Source organism: Aedes aegypti, chromosome 2 (genome assembly GCF_002204515.2).
Source record: "Aedes aegypti strain LVP_AGWG chromosome 2, AaegL5.0 Primary Assembly, whole genome shotgun sequence".
In the NCBI taxonomy this organism is placed as follows: Eukaryota; Metazoa; Arthropoda; class Insecta; order Diptera; family Culicidae; genus Aedes; species Aedes aegypti.
In genome coordinates, this window is record NC_035108.1 from 50,324,978 (window position 1) to 50,345,580 (window position 20,603).

Below are 20,603 nucleotides of genomic sequence, written 5' to 3' on the forward strand. Positions count from 1 at the left end.
CTATTTGAATTTTGGTTGTAGTTTGTGGTCGAGCTCAAGAGAGAATTGTTCATTTTTTTTGTTATGAGCTCTGCTGTGTGAACCTCTTTTTTTCAATTTTAAGTATTGTTTAATTAGCAAATTGTCAGGTTGCTGAGTAACGAAACACGATTTTATGATACTCAAAATCTCATGAAATTTGTTCGTTTGATAGAAGTCGAGATTCGGCATACTATATTAAGTTTATGTGGAAGAATTCTAAGAAGCATATTCAAAAACACCTTAAAATTTTGTTGGGGAATCTCTGGAGATCTTCGATGTACTAGATGTAGAGAAATTTAAATGGAACCTTGAGGCGAATTCCTGGGGAAACGAGGAATTTTCTCTAATTACTTCAATAATAGTTCTGCTGGCAATAAATTTGCAGAAACTCTTTGAGTATCCTGACAGATTTGATAAAAACTTCGAATAATTTCTAGCAAGATGTTGATTGCTTGGTAGACTCCATAAGCTTTCCAATCTATCATGATGTTATTTTTATATGAAAACGAGCGCTGGAGACAATATTTGAAGCATTCAAACACAAGATCAATTCTCGTAATAAAATGCATTGTCACTGCCCCCTCTGATAACGCCCATGCGTGCATGACATCAAACATCATCATCACGAATGATGAATCGTCACGATGACGAAAAAAATTGTTTGACAAATTTAAAAAAGGCTGACAAAATCGGATCAAAAAGCTGACAAAATCGGGGGTAGACAAAATCGGGGGCAGACAAAATCGGGAGCTGACAAAATCGGGTCAGCACTGTATTTTAATGTGAAAAAAATTTTTTTTTTTCCAGAGTTTTTCTATTTTTTTCTGTTTTTTTTCTGAAAAGTTGAGACCTTAAGCTTTCATTCCATAAAAAAATTGGTAATCGGTTTGTTCAAAAGTTATAATTTTTTTTAAACATTACAAATCTAATGCGCTGAGATCTACAGTGTGTGCCGAGAAAAAATGACTGATTTTTTATTTTCAAAAATATATAGGGGGAGATCCCCCAGTGCCGGACAGCACCCAATACCGGACAAAGTCGAAACATTGAGAAATCATGGTCCAATCAAGATGGTGTATTAGTAGAAAAGAAAGCTATTATGTAGACTAATGTTTGCGTAGAATAACACATCCTTGAAATATGCATCCCTTTTTAAAAAAGTAGAAAAGTTTGAAAATCTTTAAAAAATTGACGTATCTTCTTAATTTTGAGCCTATTTAGTAATTATTATGAATATGAAAAAATACTTTGGATCCCGCGAGCATGATCGAACACAATCCTAATTTGATAGTATGAATGTATTTTGTACCAAAATTGAAGTAAATATGGACAAATTACAATTTTGGTTAAGCACCTCCTGTCCCTCAGTTTCGGACAGCTTGATTTGTTATATGATATCTTTGTAATTATTGCATCAGTGTCTCAAAATACTTTCATTTTTCATGGGTTCCGTCGACCATGGTATCAAACATGCAATAAAATTAAGAAGAATGAATATTCATAACAACATCGTAAAATGTGCTATTTTTCATCATATATGAAAGAGGTTTTTGATAGGCATCTTGCAAACTAAGAAAAACTCAAATTATTTTTGTAAATGTTGCAATTGCATTGAATTGGTAATTATAAACTATTTCTATAGTGTACACATTCAATGATGTTCAAATTTACAGAATTCGAGGCATTTCCAGATCGTGTCCGGTATTGGGTGCCACCTTTCAAGATCGATCAATTTGGTACTAAAATACATCATCAAAACTCAATGTCAAAATTCAAATTTATATTTTCAAATTTATTTTTGTACACTATAAAAATGATAATATTTATCATAAATGGGTAACACGAGCTCATCAAATCAATATTTTTCGAATTATGAATTTAGTGGCTTAAGTGTCCGGTACTGGGGGATCTCCCCCTATCTCAAAAACTTAAAAACATACATCGCTGAAAATTTGACAGTATACGTAAAATATTCTGAACTTTGAAGAATAAATGAGAACAGCGATAGCCCCTTTGGTCCCGAGGCCTTCAAAACACGAAAAAACGGAAACTATTGAGTTTTTTCATGTAAAAAACACAATTTTTGTGAAATTTTATATTTTTCCTGAAAAGTCAAAATCTTTAGCGTTCATTTCGTCCAAAAAGATTGAAAATCGGTCACACGGTTGAAAAGTTATAATATTTATACAAATGAGCTCAAATTTTGGGAGGATACTCAGGATTTGATTGATTAAATTTGAATGGTTTATTTAAAAAAGAAATTATAACATTTGAACCGTTTGACCAATATATATATATATATATATATATATATATATATATATATATATATATATATATATATATATATATATATATATATATATATATATATATATACACTCCCGTGCATAAGTTTGGGTTCACCCCCTAAAAAACATGCAAAAGTGTTCAGTCCATATCTCTATGATTAAACGTCCAATTGTTACTCTTTAAGCCGCATTCGAAAGGCAAAGAGTTATTCTTACTTCGTATGTATTTTTCCAAAAATATTTTTCGAACTTTGTGTACTAAATTTTTACTTATAGTTGTGACAATTTTCAAAAAACACACTGAAAAATCATATTTAATTTCCTCAGCATTGGATCGACCAAAATTTTTAAACAAGATGTCATTAGAATCGTAATCTTATATTCTTTGAAGAGACCCCCCGAAATTTTGGCGGAAAAATCTGGTAAGTATTCAAAATCAATGAAACAGTGAGTCAAGTCATCGTGCAAAAGTTTGGGTTCACCCCTCAGTATGGAGTATCGTGCAAAAGTTTGGGTACATGCATATAAACGAATCAACAGTTACTGTCGATTCCACTGATAAGATAAGTATAATTCCCAAAAATGATAAAAAATGACATTCTGTTCTGACCAGCAGTCTCCAATTATTGGAAGAAAAACGTCATTTGTCATTCGATGTCGTTTGTGATAAACCCCAGTCCTATCTATTTGTCGAGGTATTTTATGGTATAGGGGTAAATGATGGTTTTGGTACCCTGGGGGTGTTTTCGGCAGCACTAATTTATCGTCGTTCTAACAATTATTCTATAGAACTAAAGTTGCCTTCAATGTACTTACCATAGTCTCCCATGAGAATCTTTTCTTACACCAATATATTATATTACATGACTTTTATTATTAAATTATAAAAATGTTTACGAAATTTTCGTCATTCGTGAGCTGCCGAATAGAGCAACACAAGAACGGCTCACGATTTCAAAATGTTCATTTCTCCGCACCAATTCCAGTCTGTCACAAATGCTAGGCACCTGCCATCTGAGGAAGTAGCAGATGATTTAATAAAAACAAACATGATGGCCATTGCGGAAACCAGAACGGACACGCAGCGTACCCCGGAGGAAAGGAACAACCGCAATTTTGCTCACTTTTTACTTAATTCTTATGGGAGATAACATTGCGGCGTTTCATAAAACGCGGTTGTTCCTTTCCTGGACCATTTGCCGCGTGGAATCTCGGGCAAATACGCGTTTTTGGAAACTTTACAAAAGTCGCGCGGTGTATTATATTCAGCGGACCAGACAATATTTTTCGTTCTTTCAACTCTTTAGCGCATGCCGGTTCAAGCTGAATCAAGAGCTAAAGCCATACGAGGGAATAAAATCATTTGCACAACTTCATTTAATTTCAATTTCAATTTTGTTCGAACGCGCCGGTATCAAGCTCGCTCTTACATATTCTGCTTAGAAATCCTTTATAAGAGAGATTCGCGGAAGCTGACATTTCTGTCAAAGTGTGAGCCAATCGAGCAGCGAGAGCTGTCAAAGTGTGAGCCAAACGAACATGCGTTATGTTTGTTTTGAACTTTTCTTGAGGAGTAATGTTATCCGCTTGAAATTATTTCGGTAAAAGTAATTTTGCATGAAACAAAAAAATGAAATATTTTTCTTTTTTAAATTTTTGTCAATGCGATTTTTAGTTGTTGATTTTTTGGGCTGTTTATTAGTTTGAATATGTAGCTCAAAGATCTATAACGAAACAAAATATTTTTTTAGCGATGAGGAAGTCATGTCCGTGTTACAATATTGTTCTCGACGCCGAGCAAAATCAGCACTTCTGGTCTGTTGCCAAATCTTTCCATTTTACTTCCGCTTATCTCTCTATAAAGGATCACTAGTGGAGATGAACAGTATTTTTATTTTGTTTTGCTCTCCATGGGTGGCGTTACTCTTTTTGACAGTAATAAACAACGTTACTGAAGGAAAAGCATTAAAGCAGCCCGTTATTTCGCCAAAACCTGCTTTGGTGAAGCACTAAAGGCAGCTATAGGTTCAAGGAGCATTTAATGCATTGCCGTGCTGACGCATATAATGCTGTATGAATGTTATTTGAAATGCTTATTGGTTACTTGGGTTGTGCGCCAATGCAATGATAGACAAATTTTCCAAAGCCTGTTCTCTAGAAAAATATAGTAAACATTCAATTCAATTATTCATTAATATTTGAGTAATTTTATATGAGTGTAGTCACTGCAAAATCATTTAATTCCGCAAAGGAAACTTGTCAAAACCATACGAACAGTTCAAAGAATATTAAGGGGCTGTGTATTAATTATAATTTTACCTGCAACGATGTTCTCAGGGTGGTATGTATATTCCTGCATAGACCTTTTCATTTGACAGATCCATGTTTGCATTTGTTTATATCATTGGAGGACCGATGCATACACGGGGCTGTCATTTCCATAGAAGAACTGTTAAAGTGCTTCAATATCAGCTGATTTGAAACGCCTAATGAGTAAGCCTATTGGCCCTTCCAATGAGTAGAACATAACAAGTGCCTTTTGATTTCAGGCATTGTAAGCAAATAGGAAATGTTACCAATGCATTTGGATTGACGAAGAGAACTTCTCAGTTGCTAACAATAGTAATTGCATTGCCGATGATAGAACAAGTGCCTCTTGACTTTGGTTAGGAAACATAGATGATTTAAAGAAGAATATGTTGCTTTGTGTATGATAACCAATAAAAAAAAAATGAGTGCACAAGTGCAATTAAGGTGTCAATTTTTGTGCTTTATGCTGTGTATAGTTACAATTTTAAAAGTTTAGATGCTCAGAATACGTAAGTTCCCCTGCATAAAAAAAAATACTGCTTTGAACATGCAGATGAGTGGAAAAGTAATCTTACAATTATAATTTAGATCAATATAAGATTAAAATTTTATTATAGAGGTACAATTAAAGCGGTAGTAAAATGTTATTCTTATAATAAATAATAATTAGGCAGCGTCCATTAATTATGTAACGCTAAAATTGGAAATTTTCGACCCCCTCCCCCCCCACCTCCGTAACGCTTTTTGTATGAAAAATTTTAAATTTTTGTATGAGTCGTAACGCTTGAGCCTACTCCCCCCCTCCCCCTAGAGCGTTACGTAATTTATGGATGCCGCCTTATTGACTCAGATTGTTGCGTTGTCTGAGATATTTGCGTAACTATATTATGTTATAAAATGCAAGCATCACTGGCAACACAGTAATTGAGAAATGAAATTAGTCGAGAGAAATTTCATACTCATATAAGAGCGGAGCAAAGGCTGAGAAGCTTCGTTTCTGGAAGAACGCAAGAAAGAGAGAGATAAACCGAGAAAGAGAAAGAGAGCGGAATCCAATCTGAAATTGGTTTGTCGTGGCCTCACGCTATTAGAGAGTCATTCTTTAGACGGATTTTGCGACGATCGGACGCTTGACGCGCAAATTGTTCCAGGAGCAGAAGCTGAGGAATTTCGACCGCTTGACGCGCTTTTAGTTCCCGGACCGGAAGCGGAGGAATTTCGGCCGAGCCAAAATGGATGGACGCGGTCACCACAGTGGCGCAGTAGATAGGTAAGTATTTCAAGAAATGGAAATTAATGGTTTTATGCATACCATGTGGCCGACAGGCGCCAGTGGAAAATGATTTTTTTCGGCAAGATGGTAGCCATTTTGGACCACGCTGGGATCAGATTAAATATTTAATCTTGACCCTAAATGACAATTAGAAAATGGCCGGTAGGTGCCTGCAAATTTTAAGTTTCTATAATATTGAAGCTTGCGAAAGGTCAAGCATCTGTAAAAGATTGAGATAGAAGTTAAAGAGAATGGATGATAAGTTCCGGTGAAGGGAAATTACAGCGAAAATTGTGAGCTTGCGGATGGTCAAGCAGAAGCAGATATGGTAGCCATTTTGAAAAGAAAATGTGCTAGTGACACAAACAATCTGTTAACTATTTTTAACATATTCTAACTTTCTGAAACAATAAGGCATGCGCAAGATCAAGCACCTAAATAGATTGAAATAACAGATAAAATAAATTGGATGATAAGTTCCGTGAAGTGCAATTGCAGTAAAAAAAATAATAATTTGAGCTTGCGGACGGTCAAGCGTGAGCAGATATGGTAGCCATTTTGAAACGAAAAAGTGCTAGTTACACAAAAATCTGTTTTATAATATATACCTAATCAAACTTTCGGAAATAATGCGGCTTGCGAAAGGTCAAGCATTTGTAAAAGATTGAAATAGAAAATAAAATGAATTGGATGATAAGTTTCTCAGAAGTGAAATTTCAGCAAAAAATTTGGGCTTGCGGATGGTCAAGCATGAGCAGATATTATAGCCATTTTGGAAAGAAAACAGGCTAGTAATATAAACAATCTGTAACATATTTTTTTACAAAATCAATTGATCAAATGTTGGGATATAGTCGTAGAAAATGGCCGGTAGGCGCCTCTGAAACCTCATATTGACATAACATTGTGTGGCTTGCAAATAATCAAGTGCCGGCAGTGTGGTAGCCGAGCTAAAAAAAATGTAATGGCAGTAAAATGATTGACAAATATGGGAATAATATGGCCGAATGGCCATGGAAAAAAAAACTCTGACTCGTGAATGGCATGAGAAGAAAGACAGATGTATGTTGCTATGGTAATGTAAGACAATTGAGGAGATCGAATATTTGAATGTTGATTGGAAATACTCTATTTAAAAAATCATATAAGTGTCTTTTAAAGACTATAATTCTGTTCCTTGTAATATAGGGTTCACGCGTATCAAGTGGTATTTTCCTTCTAATATTTGGTTCAAAAACTTGAAAGCATGGAAAGGCTTTATGCACGATAGCTAATCTCAATCGATAACACAGCGTAACAAAAATGACACTTTCGCGTGTCTCAAGGATCAAATTATGTGTCTCTAGTAGATTTTGGGTCGCTAAATCTGATGCCGTTCTCAGAAATGTTCCAGCACGTCACAATTTTTAGCTACAGGTCGCCAAAGTTGTATGAAACACTGGTTTTATTGATGTTTACATGAAATTTAAGGTATGATTTATCAAACATTTTTGTGATATAATCTACCAAACATGCTAAATAGGACTGGAACTTTCAATTTAGATACAAATCAGTTGAAATTTTACGATGAAATTTAGGTTAAATCGATTTTTTTCAACATGTTTGCAGTCATCTTATAAAATTCTTCGTTTCACTTATATGGCATAATACAATACTTTTCTGAACCACCAAAAAATAACATTTTACCATCGAAAATATTATGAACTTCGTTGATAATTTTTGTTCAATGCATAAAGTTTGAATTCTGTGACAAATTGAGCAAACGAATTGCCGTACAAGTTGGAAAACTTGCATGCAAGTTGGCTGAAACAGTCAAATTTAGCATTTTCAACCGTCAATATCTCAAAACCTAGACGTGTCATGATATTTCTTAAAACGGCAATTTACCGTAAGGGGCCGTCCATAAATGACGTAGCATATTTTCGCTGATTTTTTACACTCCCCTCCCCCTTCGTAGCATTTCGTCACAAATGCTGGTACTCCCCCCTGGAAAATACGTAGCATATCGAGCACCCCCCCCCCCCTTTATATTTTTTATTTGTTTTCCTTAGCGACTGGGTTAAAACAAAAAAATTGGAATTGACAAGTTCAATACAAAGTTTGATATTAATTACTGACTGAAATGAAAGGATAATCTATTCTAACAGTTTGATATACAGTAGCGAGGGGCCCAGATAGCCGTAGCGGTAAACGCGCAGCTATTCAGCATGACCATGCTGAGGGTCGTGGGTTCGAATCCCGCTGGTCGAGGATCTTTTCGTGAAGGAAATTTTCTCGATTCCCAGGGCATAGAGTATCTTCGTACCTGCCACACGATATACATATGCAAAAATGGTCAATCGGCAAAGAAAGCTCTCAGTTAATAACTGTGGAAGTGCTTATAAGATGAGTTGATTGGGTGGAGATCTCCTGCAACATTGAAGGCATAATTCACGGAATAAATATCTTGCTTAAAATGTAATATTTGCCAAGAAGAACATATTTTATTTTCTTGAAGAAATAAAGCCCCAACAGAAAATATGGATAAAACTAAAACGGCTGACTTTATGTCATGTTAACAAATGGCAAAAAAAATGTATTCCAAGTTAGAGCATTGATTTTTAATCAATTCATTAAACTTATTTTGATTATTTATAAATTTATTAATTTGGACACGAATATAATATAATATTCACATAATTATTTAAAGCTTCACAACAGCATTTATCAAGAAAATTTAGATTATTTTTTCAATCTTGTCATATGAATGTTTTGAATAACCCATGTTTATAAATATAAAAAATTAAGTTTCATAAAAAATAATTGTATGCAATTTTTTTTCAGCACCTTTCTTTTTACAGACTTGATTCAAATTGCTACGTCCACTAGCTAGGACCCCTCCCTCCCCCTCGTCACACTGCGTCACAAATTCGAGAAGACCCCCCTCCTCCCTAAAAAGCTACGTCATTTATGGAAGACCCCTAATACCAAATCCCAAGTCGACTCCCCTGATGCAACGATCGAGCCATTTTCTAATGCAATGCATCGGCTGAAAACGTATTTCGGTTCAGGATCCGATGTGATGTTGCAGAGACGGAAGTTAGCTATAATGAAGCAAAAACCGGGTGAATCAAGTTTATCCTTCATTACTCGAGTCGGCGATACGGCTCGGCTGTGCAAATTCGGAGAAGGGAAGGAGTTCGAGGAAATCGTCGGTGCTATAGCGGAGCATGCAATGAGCCGCGAAGTACACATTGCGGCATTGAAAATGTTGAGCCGGAAGGGAACGTTTTCGAATCTAGTCGATAAAGTGCGAGAACTGGAAGCCATCCGCATCAACGAGGATTTTTTCAAGCAAAATCACAATAGAGCGAATCCGGTTGTGGTAGCACCAGTGAGTGTTGGTTACACTATTGGTAACCGAGCTCCCAACTCATCACGACTGAATACAAGGCGAGGAAAATTTCAACATTCTGGGGCACGCAGGCGAGATGATCGGTTCAATCCTATTCGAGGATTTCGCACTACAGGAGGCACCGGCCCTACCCGTCGGGCTCCGTACGATGATTCAGGAGTTAACCCAGATAGATGCTGGCGATGCAGTAGCGTCTATCATCTACCTTCGGCATATAGCGCAGCTGATAAGACGTGTTTGGCGTGCTGCCGCAAAGGTCATATCCGTAGAGCGTGCCGGAATCAAGCACTACCTCGCGCATATCACGGTTCAGCTGACAACGAGATAAGACCACTGGATACGAAGTGCGAGCAAATCGCGGCTGTAGAGAAGATGGAGTCGGTTCCTGATCCTATGGAAGTGAGTGATACTACTGAAAACTAACTTTGAAGGATTTCTATTCACTATGACACGTTGATTTTTTACCATGAATTCGAATTCTCATGTATCTAAAATAGCTTGTTCTCGATAAAAATTAAATAAATTTCACATAAAATGGATCTTATTGTTTTTATGTTGTGGACATAATTTGTAAGCTTCTTAATTATCAAATTCCTCATCAACGTGGCAATGGTGATTCTTCAATACTGTTAGGTAAAAGCTTAGCTAACTTGCATCTAATTGTGTTGACAGATGGCAGTACAATCTAATGAGTGTACCGATTTGATGACATTGTACCAGGTAGGCATCATCAAGGATGCAATCATCCGGTTTTCGCGAAGGTTGCTGGGATGCCGTGCGAATTTTTAACTGATTCCGGTGCCCAAGTGAACATGTTCACGGAGACGTCATTCAATGGGCTTATGAGCAATGAGCGGTACATGCGCGGAATTTTCAACTTAAAGTCGGGATCAGATCGACCGCTAAAAGCATATGCTACATCAGGCGCGATACACGTAATAGCTACTTTTGAGGCTTATTTGTATTTATCTGAAGAGCGGCCGAATCTCATCGAAAAGTTTTACGTCGTAAAAGAAGCCAGAGCATTACTAGGCAGATCGACAGCTATCAAGTATAGCGTTTTGATGTTAGGCTTAAGCGTACCAGTATTAGCCAGATCTGATTGTGGGTGGCATAACGAAATCGATGAAATAGCCGTGATAACAACTACCGAACCATTTCCAAAATTTAACGTCCCACCGGTTAAAATACACTACAATAAGTCGGAACCGCCATGCAGGAATGTTTTTGTGAATATACCACAGGCGGTTAAACCGCGCATGGAAGAGCGACTACGACAACTAGTAGCAGCTGACATCATCGAACGTGTTACTGATGATATGGACACTTTCTGCTGTTCCTCGCTGGTCGTAGTCCCGAAGGGCAAGGAGGACATAAGACTCGTCATTGACCTCAGAGGACCCAATCGGTATATTCACAGAACTCCGTTTGCAATGCCAACTCTAGAGTCCATCCTAGCCGACCTGGACGGAGCGAAGTGGTTTTCGACTATAGATTTAGCGAATGCATTCTTCCACGTCGAACTGGATAACGAGTCTAGACACATGACGATTTTTTTTACGGAATACGGGATGATAGCCTGCCTTTCGGCTTGTGCAATGCGCCAGACTTATTCCAAGAAATTTTACAAAGAAAGGTCTTCGGTGGTTGCAAGGGCGTTAAGAACTACCTCGATGATGTTCTTGTACATGGTCGCACAAAAGAGGAACACGACGAGAATCTAGCGACAGTGCTAGCCCGCCTGGAGAACCATAACGTTAAACTTAATACTTCGAAATGCGTTTTCGGAAGTCAAGCCGTAAATTTCATCGGATTCCTTTTAACGGCTGATGGGTGGCAAGTTCAAGATGGAAAGGTTAGCGCGTTGAAAAACTTCCGGACACCGATTAACTGCGCCGAGGTAAAAAGTTTTCTCGGCCTTATAACATACACCGATAGACTCATCTTGAATAGGGCTGATAAGACCCTATATCTGCGTGCTCTAGCTAATGCTGACCATTTCGTTTGAACTAAGGAGCACGAAAGAGAATATATTTTCTTGAAGAACGAGGCTCTTAAAATCATCAAACGGCTTGGTTATTACAGTGCTTCGGATAAGATCGAGCTATTTGTTGACGCGTCCCCAGTAGGATTAGGTGCTGTTCTAGTGCAGTTCAACTCGGTGGGTACCCCAAGGATTATCGCATGTGCCTCCAAGGCGCTTACGGCGGCAGAAAGCCGCTATCCCCACACACAGAAAGAAGCGCTTGCAGTAGTGTGGGGGGTGGAACGATTTTCATCGTATCTGCTGAGTAAATCATTTGTAGTGCGCACAGATGCTGAGGCGAATGAATAAATATTCAACAGTACACATCGGTTGGGCAAAAGAGCAACCACCCGCGCTGAATCTTGGGCATTACGATTGCAACAGTACGATTACACGATCGCAAGAGTACCGGGAAATGAGAATGTAGCGGACGCCTTATCCAGGTTGATTCGCCAGACACAAGAAGCAGTCCCGTTCGAGGAGGATAACGAAAGCCACTTCTTATTTGCGTTGGATGTAGGAGGAACAGAAATATCATGGAGCGAGATTGAAACCAACTCGGAGGACGACGACGAGCTGCGGCTGGTTCGCGAGGCCCTTAAACACGACACATGGCCAGGTGAACTACGCAAATTTGAAGCCCAAAAACGAAACCTGCCCTTCCTCGGGAGCATTGTCTTCAAGGATGATAGGACCGTACTGCCACAGTCACTTCGTGTGAAGGCATTGAAGGCTGCCCATGGTGGGCACTAGACTGATGCAAATTTTGAAGTTTTTGCTCCCCTATGCTTAAACGGTGTCAATTATGATGAAAATCATTCTCCCAAAATTTGAAGTGATTTGGAAGAAATTTCGTTGTGCACACGCCATTTGAAGTTTATATGGAAATTACTATGGAAAAGCCAAATCTTTTGTGTTCAGTCCTCTATCCGCTCGCCATAATAATATATGAAAAAGCGAACACACTCTTCCCATGTAAAATCTTCCCAGCTACAACTTTGCCGAAGATCATATTTTGTTGGGACGTAAGGATAATTTGTTATTTTTGATTCCAAAGTCTAAACCATGCTGAGATGATCATTCAATTACTTTCAGAGCAACACTGCTTTCTTGCTGTAGAACATAGTAGCCTGGATTACTTTGATCTATTCTTCCCGCCAGGAGCACCACTGCACAGTGGACTTTTTTGCAAAAAAATGTCTTTAAATTCAATATCTCTGGATGCCGCTGGAATAAAATCGATCTTTTTACCGTAAAAGAAAGATATTTTTATGGACTAAACGAAAGTGAGGTGTGTGTTCACTGCACGTTATTTTTTCGTACGATTTTGACCTATTAAATGTCATTCTACCCTATTTTCAATGGAAATGATATATCTGTAAATCAATATCTCTGGATTCCGCTGGAATAAATTCGATCTTTTTATCGCAAAAGAAAAATTTTTTCATGGACTAAACGATAGTGAGATGAGTGTTCACTGCACGTTATTTTTTCGTACGGTTTTGGCCTATTAAAGGTCATTTTACCCTATTTTCAATGGAAATGATACATTCATAAATTAATATCTCTGGATTCCGCTGGAATAAAATCGATCTTTTTACTGCAAAAGAAAGATATTTTTATGGCCGAAACGATAGTGAGGTGAGAGTTTACTGCACGTTATTTTTTCGTACGGTTTTGACCTATTAAAGGTCATTTTACCCTATTTTCAATGGAAATTATATATTTGTAAATCAATATCTCTGGATTCCGCTGGAATAAATTCGATCTTTTTACCGCAAAAGAAAGATTTTTTCATGGACTAAACGATAGTGAGATGAGTGTTCACTGCACGTTATTTTTTTGTACGGTTTTGGCCTATTAAAGGTCATTTTACCCTATTTTCAATGGAAATGATACATTCATAAATTAATATCTCTGGATTCCGCTGGAATAAAATCGATCTTTTTACTGCAAAAGAAAGATATTTTTATGGGCAAGTAAGGTGAAAGTTCACTGCACGTTATTTTTTCGTACGGTTTTGGCCTATTAAAGGTAATTTTACCCTAGTTTCAATGGAAGTTATACATTCATAATTCAATATCTCTGGATTCCGCTGGAATAAAATCAATTTTTTTTACCGCCAAAGAAATTTTTTTATATGGGCAAAACGTGAGTGTTTTTATGGGATTTAGATGTTTATAAATATATATCTATAGACTCCGCTGAGATAGAAACGAACCTCTGAAGAAAGATTATTTCATATTTAAATGGATGGTGGGATGAGTATTAGCGGCAATCGAGTTTTTTGCACGAGTTTGTCCGACCGATTGTCATATTACTGTTTTTGTTAGAAATTATATACTTTTTAATCAATATCTACGAATTTTGCAGAGATATAACCGATATTTTTGCCTCAAAAGAAAGACATTCTCAATAGCAATACAATATTGAGGCGAGAAGGTGGGGAACGTGATTTTTGCGTACGATTTTTGCCAATTGAAGGTTACTTTTTTATATCCTATTTTTTATAGGAATGAGATATTCACTAATCGTTTCTTTTGATTCCGCTCGAGGTAGTAAGAGTCAAAAATTTCATGAGTAAATTAATGGTGGAGTGAGTACTTACGGTACGTTATTTTTTCGCATCGGTTTGTCCTATCAAAGGTAATTTGACCCTGTATTTGTTAGAAAAAAGATACCTCAATATAAACCTTACCATCGATAAATATATATAAAGTAGTTATTAATATGGGTTATGCTCTGATTTTTTGTTATGTTAAAACATTCTAGAAATAATTATCTAATCGGTACTTGGTCGTTGTCAATACTCAAAGTAGATAGGTGTAATGATTTTTTATTGGATGCGAGTAACTGACGCTGAAAAGACAACTGGTAATCGAAAACGCGTATCTGTCAAAAGATAATTAATCAGTATGGAATTAAGAGGTACAATAATCAAATCAACTTTTTTGTTCCTGTTCGTTGCAATTAGTAAATACTGAGTGCAAGTGTCTAACTCGGCCATATTAAAAATAATCTAGCACCTTGAAATTCGACCTCAACCTTCTCATAAGAATTATTATTATTATAGCTTTATTAAGGAGATTTTCAGCCCTAGGCTGGTTCATCTCTGTGACTCATAAGAAGGATTTTTTCATTAAAAAGTCGAAAATCGATTATACACCAGAAGAATCTAGTAATTGCACTTAAAAAAATTGTCGAGAGTGGGTATAATGACCATCAAATAACTAAATTGGTAAGAAAAATCGCGCGCCCTAATTACTCACCCAATTATCATGTTACTCGTGAAACTTAGTTACTTTTGAGGTAAAAAGTTCGTTTCTATCTGAGCGGAACCAAATATGATATTTATAAAAATCTCATTTCTATGAAAAATGAAAATCAATTCTAACAAAACAGAACAAACTCATGCAAATAAGTCGTGTGTCGAGATTATTCAACAAACCATTAATTTGATTATGAAATAAGCTCAACGAAGTCAAGAGAATTGATTTATAAACATCTATATCCCATCAAAAATAGGGTAAAACGTTTTGCCATTGGTTAGAACCGTCCAAAAAAATACGTGACGTGAATACTCACCTCACTACCGTATTGCCTATGAAATAATAGTTCTTTTGTGGTAAAAAAATTGATTCTTTCCCACTGGAAACCAGAGATATTGATTGATGTTTAAATCGTTTCCATTAAAAATAGATAAATGACTTTTAATAGGTCAAAATCGTACGAAAAAATAACGTGCTGTGAACTCTTACGTCACTATCGTTTTGCCCATGAAAAAAATCTTTCTTTTGCGTTGAAATTTTCTATTTTATTTCAGCGGAAACCAAAGATACTGATTTACGAATATATAATTCCATCTCATATTATTTCATTCCATATTACAGGGTACAATGACATTTAATAGATCAAAACCTTACGTAACAGTACCTTACTGTGAAAACTTACCCCATCATCGTTTTGCCCATGAAAAATCTTTATTTTGCAGTTAAAAATATGATTTTAATGCAGCGGAATCCAGAGATATTGATTATTCATAAATCATTCCAATTGAAAATAGGATAAAAAGCCCATTGATAGGTCAAACTTGTACGAAAAAATAACGTGCAGTAAACTTTCACCTCACTTCCGTTTCGCCCATAAAAATATCTTTCTTTTGCAGTAAAAAGATCGATTTTATTCCAGCGGAATCCAGAGATATTGAATTATGAATGTATCAATTCCATTGAAAATAGGGTAAAATGACCTTTAATAGGCCAAAACCGTACGAATAAAACAACGTGCAGTGAACTTTCACCTGACTATCGTTTTGCTCATAAAAATATCTTTCTTTTGCAGTAAAAAGATCGATTTTATTCCAGCGGAATCCAGAGATATTAACTTATGAATGTATAACTTCCATTGAAAATAGGGTAAAATGACCTTCAATAGGCCAAAACCGTACGAAAAAATAACGTGAAGTGAACACTCATCTCACTATCGTTTAGTCCATGAAAAAATCTTTCTTTTGCGGTAAAAAGATCGAATTTATTCCAGCGGAATCCAGAGATATTGATTTACAAATATATAATTTCCATTGAAAATAGGGTAAAATGACCATTAATAGGTCAAAACCGTACAAAAAATAACGTGCAGTGAACACTCATCTCACTATCGTTTAGTCCAGTGATTCCCAAAGTGGGCGAATTCGCCCCCCTGGGGGCGATTTTTAGATCCAGGGGGGCGAAAATTTGTAAAACTTAATTTGGGGGGCGAAAATGCTAGAAAGGGGGCGAAAGTAGGAGCAATTGAAAAAAAAAAATAGGTTCAAAGTTTGTAAGAGACACTCGTATTTTAATGAAAGCATATACATTAGAGGAACAATTTATTTGACACCTATTTAGTTTTTAAATTTTGAAGGCAGAAAATATGGGAGAACTTTTGGCGAAGTTTGAGATTTATTTCCAAGTCCAGAAACTGATGATTTTTTGTTAGAGCGATCTTTAAAATGAGGTAACCTAATTTCATATTATTTCTCACGCATTTGCTAAACTAGGGTAAAAGCACCAGTTTTGACCATCCTAAGAAATGTCTCTAAAAATTATATGGGAAGCCCTATTCATACTATAAATATGTCAAATGCATTCAATCCATATTATTTATTACAAATATCAGAACTGAGTTTAAACTATTTTTTCGCATTGAAAATCTCGTTAGTCAACATATGCCACCATAACCAGTTTCGACCATATATTTAATTTCAGTTCCTATTACGGCCAATCACATTGATTACTTATGAGAGTAACCTTATTAAAAGTATCCTGGTCAGATTGGGTGTATGAGAGCTATACTAAAAATTTACTGTTTTTCTTATGTTTTGAATAAATTCCGACAAGTGAATGTAGCTCTATTATGTAAATGTGATCTACTGAACATAAAAGGTTTCATGCTGTTTGGCTATTTAGTGTATATTGCACTATGGCTACAACTGGCGTATGGCCAAAACTGGTGCTTCTATCCTACTCATTTTATAATTTTGTTGACACGCATACTAATCAGTATTTATTGTACAAATATTTTTATAAATAAATTTATGTGATATTGGTGGACGAAAATGGGTTCCAATGATAAAATCACAGAATGCCATATTCGTAAACCATCCTACTTAAATATTGGCCTGAGCAACATAAAATTGCATGGATCAGAGCTTCAAAACAAATCTAAATTGAATGAAGAGTTGGAAAAAGTCTGATATCTTTTATATTTTATATAAAGATCGGACTGTTTTCAGAACAACCGACAATTTATCGCTTAAAATTTCGTTAATATATTTCTACAACTTAAGAAACATAAAAAAATATAAGACAAAATAGCAAAAATTGAGCCAAAACTTTTTCTTTGGTCGCACATTAGCCATATGACTGACTGCTTTATTGATATCCTTTAATTTTGACCAATTTTCGGTATACTTATGAGATATTGATACAAATGTTGAAATTTCGTATCTGGGGGGCGATTCTAAAAAATATTGGTCTCAAGGGGGCGAAAGTCAAAAAAGTTTGGGAAACACTGGTTTAGTCCATGAAAAAATCTTTCTTTTGCGGTAAAAAGATCGAATTTATTCCAGCGGAATCCAGAGATATTGATCTACAAATATATAATTTCCATTGGAAATAGGGTAAAATGACCTTTAATAGGTCAAAACCGTACGAATAAATAACGTGCAGTGAACAAACACCTCACTATCGTTTAGCCCATGAAAAAATCTTTCTTTTGCGGTAAAAAGATCGATTTTATTCCAGCGGCATCCAGAGATATTGAATTTAAAGACATTTTGACGTAGAAGTACGTCTTTCTTCTCTATACAGGAGTGAAATTGGAACTTCAAAACCAAGAGCGTTACGTTGGCATGAAATATTTTAAACGTTTATAACTTTTCGCTGGCTTAACGAAATTTCTTAATTAGCACCTCAATCGAAAGATAAGACATCAAAGCTTCATGTCGTTTACTTACTGAATCCCACATACCTGTCCAAATAGTTTAATAACTGTTTTAAAAGAGAACGTTGATTTCAAGCAAATCTATAAATAGGGGTGGCTAGAGAAAATTTGACGTCATTTGCTTTTCACTCTCCGATTGGCTCGCATCTCAGCAGGCGACAGATCGGCTTGCTCTGATCGGGCGTGCTTCTCAGGCACAGACATCAATAGCGAAGGACGCCCCCGTTTGTCTTGCTTCACTCAAATCAAACTGTCGAGCGAGCGAGAGAAGATGCCGTCCGAAGCTAAAGCCATCACCGCTGCCGCCGCCAAGAAGAAGGAGTGGAAGCAGTCCACAGGTGAATTTGCGGTCGAACTGTGAACACGGTCGGGCGAGTCATTCTCGCTTTGTGGTTCACCGCTTGTTTGCGTTCACCCAGCCATCGTCATCGCCGCCGCAAATTTCATCGGCCGAGGAGCTGTTGACCCGCGCTTCAAAATTTCGACTCGTGATGAAATCATCATTGGTGGTCAAGAAGCAATCCCGTTAGGAGCAAATACCAGAAGCCCCCTGAATTTTGCTGGTCCGAGCAGTGTTATTTATCTGTAACAACATCGAAGCTAACAAAGCCATCGGTTCTTTTCAGAGCCATCAAATTTGTGGAAAAGAGTTAAAAGAGAAATATTTCCGACTTTATTTATAACTTCCAATATTACTAAATCAATTTCACGGCTTCATACAAAATTTCATTTGTCATGAATAATTTATGACCATTTGAGATTGTACTCGCGGACGCTGCTGCAGTGCCGTCTGGGTGAGTGCTCAACATTTCACAACTATTGTAAAATAGAGTGGCTTTTCCAACAGCGCCTTTTATGTTCCATATTTTATGGGAACACTTTGATTAGGAAAATTATCCCATGTAACAAAATTGCGACATATTTAGAATGCTTTTGAAAAGACATGCTCATTGAACAATTGTAATAATTTTGGCACCCATGGATCAGAAATTTACCGTCATACTAAAGAAAACTATTAATTATCAATAGCTCGTATTGAATATTTAGGGAATGCCAATCATTCCAACAATTCATGTTCGACCAATTTCTCACGTATTAGTATTCTCCGCAATTTTCAAGTAATTCCAAGCCCAACACATTATTGGCACATACTCATTTCCCTGATTGGTCGATCAGAAAGCGAAGAGCACAAAAGGGAGGAGCATCATCTGCTATTCCAAGGTTATAAAACATGCTGCCTTCGTTGAATTCAGTTCCATTCCATTTCCGCTTTCGAGCTGGTAAGAGCTCCTCCGAATTTGCTCAGCGGGAAGTACCTAGCTGCTAGAAGCCTGCTGAGCTGTTAATCCAGAATCTGGTTTATGAAATCGCTCAAGATTTCAAGATTGAGCTACGTTTCCAGATTTCAACTTTTTATCTCAAAATCTGATAGTCTTACACAAAAATTGTCTTCAGCAAACTTATTCATCTCGTCAAAATCTGAAACTTTGCTGAAGATACCATGAAGCTATTCCTTCAATATGTTTAGTTATGTCAATTATAAAAAAATCGTCAAAAAATTCACTTTAGTCAAACCGTTACTGCTTTTCAACGTGTGATTGGAAAAAATCACTCAAAAATATATGTTAAAATTTAAGTTATGTCTGATATTCTGTGAAAATTTCATTCAAATCGGTCCATAAATAACTGAGATATAGTTTACCCAAGTTGGTCATTTTGCATGAAAAATCAAAAGAGTTGCAGTTTTTTGACGTTGGATAACGTCTTACGGCAGCATACTGGGGTACAATTTCGAAAAACGAAAAATCGCTCGCGTCACGAAAAGTGGATAGATTTTGACTGTTAATAACTTACTAACGCCCGGATAGATTTTCAAGATTCTTGCACCAATCGATTGGAAATCTTTCTACGAATCTACTCCAACAATGATTCTCATTGATTCTCATGACTAAACTATTGAAAAATTGGGAAACATCGAAGCATTATTTTTCATCGAAAAACACATTTTTCTTGTGTATTCCTGACACAGACATCATTGCGCTATATCTTAGCCACTTTCGTCATTCAAAGGGAAACGCCCCTTTTGGTTTTCTTCTTACTTTTCTTTATTGTCTCGTGTTCAGTCGAAGCCAACCAAACTCGACTTCACGCGCGCATCAGTCAATCGTTGACCAGCAACCGGAGAAGGACTCATATCGGAATAAATTTTACACGTTCGTCACTGCTGATGCTGCTGCTGTTTATTCCCAAGCTAAAAGCTGCGGGTGCCGTGCAATCGCTCATCATGGCACTTGGCATCCAGCTAGCTCATCAAATTCGTGGAGAATGCGTCCAGAAACCTTGATAATTACCGTCTGAGGAGTGAGCAAACCATCGAATACAAGGATGGACAAGAAAGCACAAAATTACCGACCGCATTTTAATTTAATCGTCTTCGGTGATCTTTTGGTGTGTTTCTGTCGCAATGGAATGAAAACCCAGTGTGATCGACGGTGACTACCATCAACCGTCCTTTTCAGGACGACAATTTCATTTTAAAAGAGTTGTGAGAATTTTCCACCGTGAAGAGCGACATTACTGATGATTGGATGTGATTGATTCAGATTTTGGTCAGTCATTTGCACGCATCCATAAATGGGAAATAAATTTCCCTTTGTGCGCGCGCGGGGCAATCGTCGACAGTGTGTGCATGAGTCGGATAAATTGCGAACGGCACTTGAATGAAGAATCCCTCCCGGTTTGTTTCGCATTTAGAGATGATTGCATAATGCCGTTGTCGCCGTCGCTACCTACATGATACTAGAG